At 34.3% G+C, this 14,841-nt stretch overlaps 1 protein-coding gene across 1 annotated transcript in view; it reads right to left on the reverse strand.

Moving 5' to 3' along the window:
- The window catches only part of Trhde (thyrotropin releasing hormone degrading enzyme), a 388,269-nt gene that overhangs the window by 128,189 nt on the left and 245,239 nt on the right, over positions 1-14,841 (reverse strand). The gene's annotated exons all lie outside the window — the stretch shown is intronic.

Raw genomic sequence — 14,841 nt, forward strand, 5'->3', positions numbered from 1 at the left:
AACTGGATAATGATTTTTATATCTTATAATGGATATATATACATACCTCTATAAAAGTAAACATGCAATCAATACAAATAATTAGAATCTACAAAATATTAATTTAGAGGAATCTATCTATATATGAGAACCACTATTATATTATAGAATAGTGTAGGTGCAAAAAGTATTTGTGAAATTAACATGAAATATTCAAACGCTTTATTGAACACTGTATAGGACTTGATTAGGCAAGGATGCTCATTATGACCAATCCTTCATTCAGGGAGATAACATAATGACTAGAAGAAGTGAATATTTAAATTAAAAAGGTGGAAATTCCTTTATCTCTATATATCCCACTACATGCGCCTTCTAAATGCCCTCACTGAAGTAACTCATATAATATTTTTCTTTCAAATATTTAATAACATGTATTAACCATTCATGTTAATGTGGTCAATGTGGAAGTTCAATATTGAATACAAGAAAAATTGATCAAAGATTTTTTAATGCATTGTAATACTAAGACTACATGAATCAATCACCATTAATCAATATCTCAAAAATTTAAATCACTACCAAAATTGTTCCTTAAATGGATTAAGTAAGTTAACATTAAGTTAAATAAGTGTAAAAAACACATAGAACTTTATGCCTCTCCAAATATATTTTTCTAAAACCTTCTTCTCTTAACTCTTTTGCTTTCTCATCTGTATCTTCTGTACACTTGTGTGAGTCCATAAAACATAAGCATTTATGATTCAATCTGTGGGCCAGCTTAGAATTCCCTTTAGAGCCTCTCAGCCTACTCCTTGAATTACTTGACAAGCTCTCCTCTCATACATTTTTCAATCTAATCTACCCACCCTGAGGGTAGACTCTGTCAGTTCTCCTGCAAAACTAACCCTTGCCACCTGAGGAGTGAATTTAGAATCTCAAACAATCAACTCAAACTTTCCCTCAGAACAGAATAACTATCTTCTGATGATTTAAGTGTTTCCCTCTAGGTAATGATGAGTGGGTCTCTTGTCAGGCTATAAAAACTATCCATTTGGCAGGGTCTTATGACAAAAGAATACTTTCTAATCATGAAGAATGAACCCATTTTCTTCTCTGGATTAAGCTGGAGCAAAGTGCTGAAAGGAAGTAAAACCTAGAAATACAATCAACATTCAAAAGTTCATACTGTATCATTGAACTCACTACTGTATATTGTGTAATTCAATTAACTTTTAGAAAATTTGTCACTGGAATATTTTAATGTTCTCAGGAGCAGCATACACTCTTCTATGTTTAATTAGCCCTTTGTTCCAAAGCTGTTTTTTTAATTCTTATTTTATAGAATTCATAGACAGATGGGCTTGCCAACTGTGATCATTTACCCAATGCAAACTGGCACCTATTATGAGTAGTTAGACTGAAATTCACACCTCCTCACAGAGGCATAGTTCATTGTTGATGATTTTTATGAAAGAAAACACTGAATCCCAATTTATCATCATATCTTTAAAACATTTGTTCACCTTGCTAACATTGTTTATAATATTGGAACCTGTACTTGTTTCTTACTCAAACTTCCAGCCCCAAACAACAAAAAAACAGATATTTAGGCAGCTTTGAATAGATTTATAGAAAGTATTTATATTATTTCTGAAAGGATTTTTTTTGAATTTTCAGTAGTTCAAGAAAGACCATCATAGCCCAGCACTGGTGGCTCACGCCTGTAATCCTAGCTGCTCACGAAGCTGAGAACTGAGGATCACAGTTCAAAGCCAGCCCTGGCAAGAATGTGCTTGAGACTCTTATCTCCAATAAATCACTAGTAAACCAGAAGTGGTGCTGTGGCTCAAGTGGCAGAGTGGTAGCCTTGAGCTGAAGAGCTGAGTGACAACGCCCAGGCCCAGAGTTCAAACCCTATGACTGAAGGAAAAAAAAAAAAAGACCATCATGATATTTATTAAACTAAGGATCAGGGACATAGGAAGATAATTAAGCTAATAGTATCACTGAAGAATATTTAAGTGTTCATAGATACACTTTACTAACGAATATTCCTTGAAACCAGGCTTACACACTCCTTTATCTTCTAGTAGTTTATTTTTCATGTTAATTTCTATTTTTTAAATTTTTCTTTGTAACAATTTCAATGTACACTAGTTTCAGAGAAAGTGTACAAATGAAGAAATATGACAATGTCCTCTTATTTTGTATACATACACTCTTCTTGTGGGTTACAGGTTCCTTTATTACAATAAATGTATGACAGAAATAAATCACATTCTTAAATAATATTCATTCAGGTATATTATAGCTTTAACAATTGAGTTGTTAGTATGGTCAGCATCGTGTGGAATGAAAACAGAAATGACACAGTCTTCATTCTCAAGGACTTGAAGTTTCATGACTGAGAAGAGATTCAAAATAATGTTAGACCAATGATGGAAGAAGAGAGTTTATAGTGGCCCAGAAGCAAGAGGAAGTAGATCTGAAGGGATGGAGTGTTCAAAGAAGTGACATTTCTCTTAGTTCTTAAAGGATGGATAGACAATCAGAAGCATCTGTGATATGTCAGACATGGACGTTGTGTGGTGTGTCAGGGGCAAAATTGATAAGCTCTGAAAAGGAAAGATTATACAGAAGGACTCAGACATGGGTGCCACACAACGGGAGGTTAGATAGAAAATAAGAGGGAGACGGTTTTACAGAACTTTGAATTCCAAGGGCAAATGAGTTTATAGTATATTTTGAATTCCAGGGCTAATTTTATTTTTTAAATATAGTAATATTTGAAAAATATAAGGTTTGAAGAGGAGAGATGAATTGTTGAAAGATGAGGGAAATGGAACGACATGAATGTAATTCAGGGTGAGTTTATAACTGACATACATGAGGCTTGAAGTGGGTAAGAGTGTCAAGGAAAAAATTACTGAGGCTTTGGTGAAGGAAAATAAATAAAAGAGAATCATGAGTCTTTCTATAAATTCTCTATAACCTACTCTTGTGCACCCACGATAGGCATTCAAGAAATGTTCATTAAGGAAATCAATGGAAAAATGAAATTAAAGGCAAAAGAAGTGTGAGGACACACTGGTATAAAGGAAAAGGCAGAGCAGGTATCAATGGTCTCATAAAAGACATGTGGGAGGTCCCCAGATTTCAAGGAAAATGATATCCGAGAGAAGATCATGGTGCACTACGTTTAACAGAACTGTTAAAAATAGACTTGCTAGTGTAAATCCAATGTGAAAATCAGTGAAAACAGAAGGAAGGGATGGCACAGCAAAGAACAAGTTCCCATGCAGTATGATTATCTTCTTTTCTTTTCTCCTCTTCTCCTTTTCTGTTTGTTTTAATCTTTCTGAATACAAGAGAAGATTCTGTGCAAAGCAAAAGGCTATTTAGTGGGAGCTTAGAAACAGAGCAAGATTCCAGAAAAACTAAAGCGATATTTTAGATCAGTTGTAGCAAAAATAAAAAAGTCTTCTCTGAGCAAGTATAGATATAGAAAACATATTTTCTTGTTTTAAAAAGATAGTAGTTATACTTGGTGTCTGAGGAATAGTAAATGAGAAAGCAAATATCAACTCCTGAATATCCCTCAATAACAAATGGACTGCCCGAAAGAAAAGTGAGGAGAGCAAATAGAACAAAAGAGGAAAGAGTGAAAAGGAAAATAAAATTAATTGCACACAAGAAAGCAAAATTAATGCCCAATTACTCCAGCTACCCATGCTTAGAACCTCCAAGTCCTCTGATTTATTACTTCCTGAGGCCAAATGTCGATCCACTTCTTCATGGCTGCATTACTGCATAGCCTCTTAATGACACACACAGATGCATTCACTACCTCATGATCCAGCCTATGAGCTACATGAGACTAATATTAGCAATCCATTTAGAAACATAATCTTAGCTCAGTCATCTTAGATGATCAAAGTATCTACTATTAAAATATAAGTAATAATAATAATAATAACCATATTCTTCCAGTCAATAATGAAAAACCAACCTGAATTTTCTGAGAAGTCAATTACTAATTTTTTTAAAAAAGCACTCAGCATAGAGTTTTCCCATTATTCAGAAAAATTATGAACTATTTTCATCTTCATTATTACTGCTATAATCATGAGTAAGTTATTTTCATGTCCCCTAAAATCCTTAGTTTAAACAAGTTTCCTAGGTAGTAATGAAGAGTATTTACCTATTGATAGTTTCCCCATAAAACCATATAACCACTTTCTACTCTAGTCAAGCTCACAGATGACCATGCTGAAAATTCTCATGACACAGTCATATTCTTTACACCAAACACAAATAAATAAGTCCCATAAATTATCAATCTATGTTACATTGGAAATTCAATAACATTTTATCAACAAATACTCTATGAAAATAATAAGTTGTACTGGTTCTTTGAAGAAGATCACAAAGAAAAACATTTGCTAAGATTTAGCTTTCATTCAGAAAATACAGGCTATGAGATATGTGTTTTGAGAGCATGCTAGTATATATATATATAGAGAGAGAGAGAGATACTTATATATCTATATATACATATATGAACATATATATGTACATGTAAATGAATGAATGAATGATTCTATCAGAAAACAAGCCAGATGTGGTCATACATGCTTGTGATACTATCTACCAAATGTTTTAAATATACTCTCCAAGCACAATTAAGACAAAAACAAAAAACAAAAAATGAAGAATTATCTCAGTAATGCAACTGACTTCTGCAGAAGAGTGTACCATCAGCCAAAAATCAGGCAAGCAAGCACACAGAGCAGGCAAGCTTCTCTTTATTTATCCATAATGCAGCAGACCCTGCCCCTCTGCTCACATTGGTCGAGCTCAGATTCATGATCTGCTCATGACTGGCTACTTTAAAGCAGGTATTTATATAAAGTGACCATTAATAAACTTTGAAATAAGATTAACACCACACAAGCAATTTCAAAGTCTATACCCTCTGCTATTTCTTGAACAATCTAGGTGTGTCTTCAAAAAGAGTCTTAATTCCATTAATTTCTATTAGAAAAAATATTTACATTTCAAACATCCTTCCTTTCCTTTCTTTAGTTGCTGATATTGCCTTAGCAGAATAATCAACAAAAGCCCAACTACCAGGACAAAGCAGGAACTTTTAAACAACCCACTTTGATAGAAAAGATGGCTTTCCTCTCACCAGGAAGCATATATAGGAACATACCTGTCCAAAGCTAGTCTGAGCACAAATAACTCTAGCGAAATGAGCTAAAGGCACAGTTCAAATCACAGTGCTGGCCTACCAAGTACAAGTCTCTGAGTTCAATTTCTAGTACAGCTAAAATATGTAATGATAAAATAGATTATATACATAATATATTATAATAAAAACATAATAAGTAGCAAGTAAATGGAATCCATGAATACACTTAAACCACCTTCTAAAAACATACTGAAAGGTGAAAGCATTCTATGCATTTTTCATAGATGGAAATAAGAATACACGCAATTCCATTTGTTGTGTTCAAAGCCTGGATAAGGTAGTACATGCCTGGAATCCCAGTATTATGGAAGTTGAGGCAAGCAACGCCAACCTTATTTATACAATGATATTGGGGCTCTTCTAGGCTTCCTGGCAAGACCCTGACTCAACAATGCCTGCCAAAAAAATCTTATATTCAAAAGTATGATAAAAGAAAAATGTACTTAAAAATGTAAAGCAAAAATAAATGAAGCAACAAAAACTCCCATAGAAATCCAAGAAAATCCACAGAAATAATCTACCCATTCATTAACACAATGCAGCAGTTACACAGCACAAATTCAATAAATAAAAATCAGCAATCAATATATACCATTAGAGCCTAATTTAAAACCTTTTAATTTCTAGTGACTCCCATTTATATTTTCAAAAACCAAATTACAAACAAAACTAAACTAAAAAAAAAAGAGTATAGTAAGGAAAATTTCAAGTCACCCAGAGAAAATTACATAATTTAGCCAAAGTAGTTCTTCTAAAAATGAAGACATTCTTTGCTTACAATGGTAGAAACACACATTGCAAACATGGCAAATATTCTAAGACTATATGCTTCCAAAATACTTTTTCAGAAAGTGTCTTCTTCTAAAAACTTACATGAATTAGCAAAGAATAAATGTCTTTTTAAAATAGGAAAAGACAGGAAGAATAATCACTTTCAATAATCAATACAGGTAGTTACAGTCCCTGGATCTTAGAGAGTAATGTTCAAAGAAATAAACATACACATGAGATTATTAGAATGAGAACTATACACATGATCAAGTATGGATAATGGTGATTGCCAACAGTTAACAGTATTATATGCTGAAGGAAAAAACGGTAGGAAATTCAGTGAATAATACTGATATTTTGGATTATCTAAAAAAAAATTAACTTACATCTGCTATAAAAATGTAGGAAAACAATAAATATCTAAATGAATCATTAGAGATATTCTTATAAAATCAAAACTTTAAACTATTAGGACAAAATATGAAACCTGAAAAAGAAAATGTATTACTGTATGTCAACATAAAAATGGATATGTTTACACTATGCAAAAGGAAAGAAATGTACTTATCACCCGATTTGGAAGAAATAGATGTATTTTCAAAGTTTGTAGAGTTCATAGCTTTATAGACCATAAGGAAAATTCACCTTTGAAGGTTAAAATGTGTTTGTGACTTTAGCTAAGTATCACTATCCCACAATACTGTAATCAACTAATCTCAATAAAGAAATACAAATGGTGTTATGAACTCCAAAACATGGACACAGAGGTTTTTCTTTGTTCTTTTCTTCGTTTGTTTTTAATGTAGTATGTGATTTTTGTTTCTTTTATATGTTCTTCCCCCTATGGTATATTTCCTGTTGTCACTGTATTTTCGTACCCTGGTATTTATGTACATTTATTTGAATTAGGGAAGGGAAGGGGAATAACAGAATGCTGAGACAAAGAACCAATGCAATAGTGATATACACAAGAGAATATGTTGGAAATGATCTGTACAACTTGGGGATGTGGAGCGGGGAGGGAAAGCAGAAGAAAATGAAGGAAGGGGTAACAAGTTTGACAGGAAATATACTTATTACCTTACTTATGTAACTGTAATTCCTCTGTATATCACTTTAACAATAAAAAAACTAAAGAAAAGGAATCAAAAATGGATAAGATAAAAGATACCATAAATTAAAGGTAAACTACAAAGCCAGATCTGCTGTCCCAAATTGAGATCTGAAGATTGTGATTTGAAACCATCCAGAACAGGAAAATCTGTGAGACTTGTATCTTTAATTAACCACCAAAAAATAAAAAGCTGAAAATGGAGCTGTGGCTCAAGTGGCAGAGCACTAATCTTGAGCACAAAAGCTCAGGGACAGAGCCCAGGCTCTGAGTTCAAGCCCCAGGATCAACACAAAAATAAAATCAAAAGTTAAATTATAATCTTATTAGCAAACAAATTTTAATATCCAGAATGCAAAAAAAGAAACTCTCTTACTAACTAACGGTTAAAATGAATAAGAAAACATTTTTTAAATGGCATTCTCACTGGGAAATAGATGTAAACAAATAAGTCAGAATATTAGAAATCCAAGGAACAATAAATGAAGGAAATTTAATCTCATAAAGAAATACAAATTAAGACAATAAGATAATATTTATAGACTAGGGAAAATGGACATTTCCAAATACTACTAAGACAGTAATAAACCAAAAGAAGTATTTCATTGAGAAAATAATCATCTCTATAAAATGTGCTTGAAAATGTTGGAACTTAAGCCTTACTGGATTTTATGATGTGGAATTCATTTTTTACTTGATAAGACAGGTTTAGCCAAGTGGTAAAAATGAAAGTATAATTACAATGATTTTGAAAGAGAAGAAGAGAGAAACTATGGGTTTGCCCTAAAAAGAATAATGAAAAAGAAATAGTCTGGCAGATCTAAGTCAAGGGATTTTTTATTAAGATCAAAATATTACATTTTTATGCAGATAAGATTATTTGAATAGAGTGAGATAAATGAATGAATCAGAAGAGATAAGACAGAACAGCAAGAACAATCTCAAGTAGATGAGAGGAAAATCCAACAATCAGCAGACGGCCTGGCCTGTGCCATAGCATAGACACTTATCAGCTTCAGAGTTCACAGTGCTCACCATTACACAACACTTATCAGCTTCAATGAGGAGCAAACAAAGAAAGCAGCAGTATATGGGAATTGATAAATGAGATGTAAAGACCTGAAGGTAGCATACAAGAATTTGTCTTCTATCACATCAGTGGAACAAAAGCAAAGCTGGTATATGAGGGTAAAGAGCATTAAACAGGTATAGCCACCAAGGAAGGGCACATGTGCCCTACAAGCCAGCAGTTCTTTTAGCAAATCAGAAGACACATGGACACGTCTACCCACACAGGTGTTTTGGCAAGACACATATAGAAAATTATTATTTGAAACATTGCTATTGATTTCTAATTCTAATTTTAATTGTTTCTAACAGACAAAATCATACAACAAGCTTAAGCTTAAGAGTTATGCTTACAAATCTTCCTTTTCACATAATGCATAGGAATAATGATAAATAAAATAGGACAGTGGATGAAATGAGACTGTGGGATAGTTGCTTTCCATTATATAGCAAATATCTGATGAAAATATCTTTAAAAAAAAACAGTTATTTCAGTTCACATTTTTAGAACTTTCAGGTCATGAGTGGTTAGCCCCCTTTGGGGACGTCCTGTGGTGAAAGGTTGGGGTTGCCTGTTAGGTTGGGAGCACATTGCTCAGCAAAACCACCCACCTCAAGGTTGGGAAGTGAATACAAAAAGGAAAAAACTTGGAAGGATGAAGGGAAGAAGAAGGAAGAGGATGTGGAGGCAGAAGGCAAGAAGATGAAGGACATTTTATCTAAATTACTGAAAGGAGGAAATATTGATAGGCATGTGACCTTTATTTCAATAATACTTTTTTGAACCTGTCTTATATAAACCTTCTCCCAGATCTTGTCACTTTTTAATCTTAAGTTTAATTTTTGCTGACACATACAAAATAAAATTAGATAGACCAGTAGATAGATAGATGGATGGATAAATCGAGGAATAGCAAGATGATAGAGGTGAAGTAGTGTGATTTCTTTTTCAGATTTACACATTGTATGATGCTTAAATCTCTTAACATATCTCTCTGGAAGTCACTCACTATATTTTCTTCAAGCTTTTAGAAGTGTATAGCTACCAGTCCTACCTGGTATCAATTTATGGATACTTACATGGTATCCATTTATCACCCTTTCTCATTTTTTCCAACCCCCTCTTCTTTCCAGTCTTGGTAATCACCATCTTATTCTCAACTTCTGTAAGATCAATGTTTTAGATTCCATATATGAATGAGATTATGAGGCACTTGTCCTAGAAAATTTGTTTCCAGGTTATCAAGAACTGATTTTATAGTATTAGGGAAATGGCTTTGTATTATTCCTCTCTGAAACAAGGTTGAAATTAATATATGCCTCCAACAGAAATTTCCAAAAAAGAAATTTCCAACAGTAGAGCCAACCCAATAACTGAAAATATCAATTACAACTTTAATGAGCAAGCTGAGAGCCACAGTAAGCTATGTTATCCAGCTTCTGAGCAGCTTCAGTATCTGGAAATACTGTCCAAGTATTAGGACAATGTTATAATAGCACCCAGGAGAATAAAATATATGTGGATGGGTTCAAATCACTATTTTTTTAAACTTTCAGATAAGACTGTCAGAAGAACATAAGATTAAAAAAAACTTTCTCTATGTTTAAAAACCTAAATATGCTTTCCTGGAAAAATAAATGCAATGGGGAAAATTGAGTCATGTGGAATTGGTAGAGATGGAGGAGAACTATTGAAAGGGTGACACTGATCAAGTGTATAGTACTCATAAACTGACTTATTAAACTGTACAATGACTTAAAGGAACAAATAAAAGAGTGGGCCAAATGAGGCTTATTTTTTTAAACATAGGAAAAAATGTCTATGCGGTAGATATAATCAGCTGTTTTTCAACTCTAGTGGTAGTTGAACAGCAACCATGGGAAGGTTGATGACTTAAACAGACACCTGAAAAGAAGAAAGCCTTAGGAACTTAGGACCCATCACCAACTGAGCATGTGACCTCTCCTTCAAAAGTTATTTTGAAAAACTCCAATGCTTTCCAAATTAAGAGTACAAATTTCCCTGATAGCAGAATGTTCACTACAATTGAACAATGCTTCCTGCAGTCAAACAGTTGTGAGGGGACTCCTGCTTAACTCTCTCTCCACAATGGAATATTATTTTATTTGTTTATCCACATAAGGAAAGGACTCGTACTAATATCATTACTGTTTCCAAATTTTGCTGCAATTGCTCAAAAGCATTACTATGGGAAGAACATGGTAGCCTAAAAATTGTACACCCAAATTTTCTCTCCTATTTCTCTTTCTCCCGCCTTCTCTCCTCTCCTTTCTCTCCTTATCATTCTCCCTCTCTCCCTCCCTTTATACATGCCCACATACAAAAATAAATTAAGAAACATAAAAAAAAAACCCTAGAAAGAATCTCCAAGTTCCATGTGGTTACAAAAAACACAAGTCCATGTGCAAATTTCTGAAATACCACTCCAAAGTATACCAGACAAAATCCGTTGAATGTCCCTTTATGTTCTTAATCTCATCAGAATTTAAATATTTATCTGTAGTGTATCAGTTTTCAGACTGAAAAGAAATTAGGTACTCCTTGAAATGAGTAACCTTAAGAAAAATAACAACTGTGTTTTACACAAGGATAGAGTATTTCATAATTTCTAACGATACATATGTCTAAAGGGCAAAATTGCTTTATGTTTATTATAAATTGAGACTTCAGACTTGGAAAGCTTTCTTTTTTCTAAAGGACATTCACATGAAATAAATCAGAGCATACTATAGGTGGAAAGTAATTTGTGTAAATACTCATAGTTTATTGGTCGAATTCAGGAACTCCAGAATCAAATATCCCTTACTCTGACTTTAGTCGTTGGTGAATAAATGCATCATTGCGCATGGGCTTTAAAAGATGACTCCACGGAAAATTAAGGAAATCAAAAAGACTTGAGTCTTGGAGGTCAGTTCTCTAAAAAACATGAGCATACTTTCCACATGAACAAGATTCACTAGACATAACCATAAATAACTGTGTCCTTCACATGGGCTTGGTACTGTCTTTTTTTTCCCCCCTGGGAGAACCAGGGTGTGCAAGCTGCTTTCTCATTCAGACAAAATGTCGCTGGGCTTCCTCTTACAGAGGAAGCTTTATTTAGCAGTGTGCCTGAACCTCTCAAGTGTTCTGACACCACTGACAAGGACAAAAGCGTAGTATATTTTTCCATTAAGCAGCCATATGAGGAACTCTTCAAGGATGGGCTCACATAAGAGGTTGATGAGATTATTTACACAGACAGACCATCACGGAGTTCAAGAACAATATTGAATAAAGCCACGCTTCTCAACTCCACTAGGCTGTAAAACTGAATTTACCAACCTAGGAGATATGGAAGAAATAAATATTACAAGAGAATACCAGCACAACTAATGTTGCAGTCATTGTAATTAATCCTCAAAGAACATGGGCCCATTCTGTATTTCTCTTCCTCACATGTATAAATGTGGAGAAGGAGAGAAACAGGGAAGCATCTTGTCAAGGATGGGCATTGGCTTGATAACTGGGTGACACTTTTTAATCTGCATCGTTGGATTTATTCACATATGATATGACTGATTTTTTGAGGAGCTAGGGAAATTATTTTTACTGTACCAATATTTGCAAGATAAGGGAAATAATTGCTTGAGTAAGGTTTTTTCTATCTCCCTTTCTGCTATTCTGACTTCAGGGCAAGTTTACAAAAAGAATGAAATGCCCAGATTAAAGTTTCATCAAACCACCTTCAGCTGTGCTTAAGAAAATAAATTAGACTCTCCACGTATTTCACTGATAAATGGATTATTTCTCTCCTTGCTTTTCCTCTAGAAAGGCAGACATCCTAACTTCAGATGCTTTTGTGCTCCATAGTGCAGTAGAGAGCAAGGCAGATAGCATCTAGGAGAAAGTCCATGAGGGAAATATCCCTCCCATCCCCCTTGTAAAACAGAAGGGCAGTTTTCACCTCCAGCTTTTGAGTTTTGTTTTCAGTGCGGCAAAGCACATATGTATCATGTCCCTGGAGAGCTTGAGATCTCAAAAATGTATTGTCCAGAGAACTAAAGCAGCAAGCCATTTATCATGACGCCAATTTTCCTGACAGGGCATCATGCGCAGAAAGAACCTGCCTAAATCTTTGGATCCATACAAGCAAATGCAATCATGCAATTTCTCCTGAGTAAGTCCAGCAAGCACTTATGAGAAATTTATTGTTTAATCTTTTCATTTCAAGCAGATATTTAGGGAGCCTCATTCACTAAATCAATGGAAATGCACGTTTCAATCCGATCAAAATCTTAAGTTTTAAATTTTGTAGCTGCTCATACTGCTAGCATCACAGGATCATGGCATCAGGTCCAGACTCCCTTCTATAGAGATGAAGTCCCTTGGGCATTTCTGCTTCAGCTGCTCTGATCCACAGTCTTCCCAGTTTCAGCCTTCGCACATCTTGGCTTGGCTTAATACGTGGTGCCACTATTCCCAGCTATGGGTTGTGAAGGGGCCTTGTGAAACTTTCCATGAAGGGTAGCACTTAATACTGATCTTCCATTCTCGAACTCCTACTTAGCTAGGATTACAGAGATCAACCACCGGCCTTCATCTCTGTGAAATTTTCCCCCCACAAGCTCTATAGTTCATTTCAACATAGATTCTAGTGTGTACCACTGTTGCATTTGTCCATTTCTGCGCCTACCCTTTGCCCTCCCAAAGATGGACAAATGAACAAACGAGACAAAAATAAAACAACAACAAAGAAAAGCCTTTCATTTTCATTTTCTGGTGTTCATTTCAATAAATATTAGTTTATATGATCAGAGGCACATAGGCTTATGCTTTTGTGTTTCTCTCCTAAGAGTGTCCTCCTTGGGTTTCAGCTTAGAGTACTGCATAATTTGTTATGTCTCATTGTATTTGTGTAATCTGTCAAATTTTTGTGATATAAGATGAAAGCATACTTTTTTGTCTAGAAAAGATGTGTTCTAGTTTGTAGCTGGTATCTAGGAGCATCTTTAGTCTAGGACAATCATTTTAAATTAAATCCTGGTTTGAGATTTACAGTGTACCAGGGTAGTTTTCAATTGAGATCCAATGTCAATCAAGTTGCAAATCTTCAGGACAAATTTTGTTTCCTTCTTTCCTTTATGCCAAAGTTGGGACAGGTAGTCTCCTTGTGTTCCTCTGAGCGTGAAGGTTGGTTTATTTCTAGTTCATCTGTGTGCTTTGTACAACTCTTTAAGGTCCTAGCTTTATGGGAGACCTCATATGAAACAACTCATCTTGGACTCTGTCTCCTTTTCTATTTTATGAAACACTGAAAACAAGGCTCCAAATCTCTTGCATGGGAAAAATGCCCTGAAGACAAAAGCCCAGCTTCAGTACTTTTTAAAACTAAAATCTTTCTCTTTTCTAAAGGTAAGAGTATGTCGTATAGTAGCACAGTCAACCTTCTAATACTGACATAAAGACTAAAAAAGAAGAGTCCAAAGACATTCTATTTTTAGAAATGTAAAGACAAGCAACTTGATTTTAGTGCTACCAGGATCTATGTGGTAGCTCGAATGATAGCAGATGCAGAAAACATGTAGTCTCTAAACAATTTTCTCAGTAGGTCATCAAATAGCTCTTAGCCTCCCCTGAAAGTATCTGTGGAAATATCTCTGCAAGTGTATACAAGATACATTTTCATCATTTCAAAAGAAATAGCATGTTTATTGAAGAAAAAAACACAACTTGGGCCAATGTGAAAAGGTTTTGTTGTTGTTTGTCTAGAATCATATCTACCCTGTGTAAGTAACAGAGTTTGGATTGTTTCAAGCAAAAACTCTAACGAAAAATCTTTATCAATTTTAACAAAAGGAAATTGAAATATTTAATATTTCATGAGTACAATAATTAATAATAAAAGTACACAATCTCTGGATCCACAGTAAAATCTAGTAATAGGGGCTGGGGTTATACTTTAAGTGACAGAGCACTTGTTTATAATCCCAGCCCTTAAGAGATAAAACTTACTCTTTGTCTCAAGTTGAAGTGTCACCTCCAGTAAAAGGGAGTTCAAGATCAGCCTGGGCTATTTAATGAAACTCTATCTCAAAAGAAAAGATCAAAATAATTCACTAGCTGCAACTGGATGAAGAACACAATCCACTCACAATTATTTTATATGAAACTTCAACTTGATTCCATACTTCCAGTCTACTCTATTACTATAAGTGGAACAATCTATTTATGTTCTGAAGGCCTTCATCTGCCTTGCACCAAATTTCTTCTCTAACAAAAAGAGAGTTATCGTGGTCTTCTTTTTTTTCTTTTTCTCTTGTCTTTCTTTTCTTTTTCTTTTTTTTTTGCTGGTACCAGGGTTTGAACTCAGAGTCTCATAATAGCTTGACTGGCTGATGCTCTACCACTTGAACCATGCCTAAAACTTCATTTTGCTAGTTATCTTGGAGAAGGGTTTTCTGTGAAGCTAGTTTAAAACTGTGATTCTCTAGAACTCAGCTCCCTAAGTAAACTAGGATGACAGGCATGAACCACCAGCTCTTTTCTCATATAGCAATATTTCATGCTCTAATTCTAGTTGCCTTGCTTGTTTATCCTTTAAGTCTTTATCCCTAGCTTTATATTTTCTTTTTTAACTACTATAGAATCCAG

The sequence above is a fragment of the Dipodomys spectabilis genome, unplaced genomic scaffold (genome assembly GCF_019054845.1).
Source record: "Dipodomys spectabilis isolate Male_0828 unplaced genomic scaffold, ASM1905484v1 ptg000234l, whole genome shotgun sequence".
Classification (NCBI taxonomy): Eukaryota; Metazoa; Chordata; class Mammalia; order Rodentia; family Heteromyidae; genus Dipodomys; species Dipodomys spectabilis.